The sequence below is a fragment of the Tupaia chinensis genome, unplaced genomic scaffold (genome assembly GCF_000334495.1).
Source record: "Tupaia chinensis unplaced genomic scaffold, TupChi_1.0 Scaffold000347_1, whole genome shotgun sequence".
NCBI classification, from domain to species: domain Eukaryota; kingdom Metazoa; phylum Chordata; class Mammalia; order Scandentia; family Tupaiidae; genus Tupaia; species Tupaia belangeri.
In genome coordinates this window covers 16,985-19,017 of record NW_006159841.1, presented here as the reverse complement: position 1 = coordinate 19,017, position 2,033 = coordinate 16,985, and the positions used below count along the sequence as shown (strand labels likewise).

Here is a 2,033-nt window from a genome sequence, read left to right as displayed (position 1 = left end):
TGGCCTCTCTGTAGGTGCGGCCACCACAGCCTGTGATCGCTCTCCCAAAGTCGGTCCAAGCACTTTCCTGAAGCTACTTGGACTCACGGGTCCCACCTTTGGCCCCAGGTGTAACCCTCATGTGAAAACAGCCTGCTGGAAGCACCCAGCCTGACTCAGCCCAGGCAGTCTCTGCAGAACCCCTGGCTGTCCCCATAACTCAGTTTCTCCTTTTGCTCACGCGGGCCAGCAGCTTGAGGCACCTGAATGGAATGTGGAGGGTGCTTCCAATAGCTTATCCACACTGCATACTCTTAGGCGGAGCCCCAGAGACCTGAGTTTATGCCACACAGCGCTTCTTCTGGACGCGTCCTGCATTGGCTCAGTGACTGAGTCCCTGCTGACTGGGGTGGCAGTGACTTGGCCAGGTGGGGCGGGCCAGGACAGCTGGGAAGGCACTGCCTGAGACCAACCCAAGTGGCTCTGGCGGACCCCAGGTCATGGAGGAGCTGCCAAGGAGACACTCTGGGCCCACGCCGCTGTCCAGCCCGTGCCCGGTCTGTGCCTACAGTTCAGCCCCTGATGCAATCCGAGGCGCCCTTGCAGCCTGTGCAGGCTCTGGGGAAACCTCCCCCAGCTCTTGCATCACTTCTGCCAGGTTTGCTACCGCGGGGGAGAAGAACCAATCAGCAGGGACTCTGGGCCCCAGGCCAGCTGCTCAGCCACCCATTCAGGAGGGCGCGATTAATTGAGAAGCAAAATCTGTGAGTGATTGGCATAAATGGGATTTGCCCCGCCCCAATCACCACAGCAGCTGGCCTGATGGGCCTGGCCTCCTGGTGGGAGGGTTTCAAAGGCAGGTCTGTGGGGTCAGCTCAGCTGCAGAGACCTAACTGTGCTGGGCAGGTGTGCGTGTCTGTCGGTTCTTCCGTGCCCGCCCGGGAGACCGGCCCTGGAGGGCGCCCAGGCCTGTCCCTGCGCCCTGCACCATGAAGCAGGAATCTGCAGTCCCAAACACCTCTCCCCCCTCGCCATCCCCGTCTCCATGTGCGCAGCATCCCCGAATGACAGCGACCCCCAGCTCTGTGGTGTGGAGGCCCGACTTCTCTTACAGCGACAGTCGTGTGGGCTTCGTGCGCGGCTACAGCCACCGTTTCTGGCAGGGAGACACCTTCCATGGGGGCAGCGACCAGATGGTGAGCATGGAGCCTTGCCCAGGGGAGTGAAGGGCAGGGGCAGGTGCCCTGGAATGCCTGGGCTTGCCGGGCAGAGGGAGGGGAATGTGTAAACCTGCATGAGGGGTTTGAGGCCTACATGTGGGTGCCCAGAGGGTCACTGTGATGCCTGGAGACTGAATCTGTGGCTCCTGGCGTGGACCATCTATCTGGACCATTGCCACAGGTGGAGGGGCTGCTGCCTGTGTCTGGCGCACTCTCTGTCCCTCATGGCGCCTCACTGCCCTCCCTGCCCTCATCCTCCTGGGTGAGGCTCTCTGAGGCCTGGGCCAGCACACTTGGTAAGGGTGTCCTTGCCCTGATGACACAGTTTCTCACTTGACTTTTTCAAACTCTTCCTTTCCTCCCCAGCCTGGCCGTGTGGTGACCCTTCTTGAAGATCGGGAGGTAAGTGCTGGAGTCAAGAGGGTGACCCTAAGGCCCAGTGTGGAGGGGCAAAGACAGGCAGAGCTCATAGGCCCACCGCTGCAAGCTAGATTTGGTGCCTCTGGTAGAGCAGAAACGTGGTCTTGCTCAGTGCTTCTCTGAGGACTCACCAGGTAGTCTTTAAGCTGAGGACTGAATGGAGATTTTAATTCTGTGGACCCGGAGTGGGGCCTAAGATGCAGCATTCCTAACAAACATACAGCTGACGTCACTGGTTGCTGGACCACACCGGAGTGGGGATCCGTCCTCATGCAGCTAGACCACCTTGTTAACCCTTCTTAAGAAATGGGAAACATGGGACCAGCAGATGGCAACATGGTTACATCGTTGGACTCCCATGTAGTGAACCGCGGTCCAAGTCCTGGACCCGGCAGCTTAGCACTCATGCCTGGA

The 2,033-nt window shown here is 59.6% G+C and overlaps 1 pseudogene; it reads left to right on the top strand.

Moving 5' to 3' along the window:
- Nucleotides 1-953: 953 nt before the first annotated feature.
- Nucleotides 954-2,033, top strand: part of LOC102482517 (glutathione-specific gamma-glutamylcyclotransferase 1-like) — a 1,812-nt pseudogene continuing 732 nt past the window's right edge.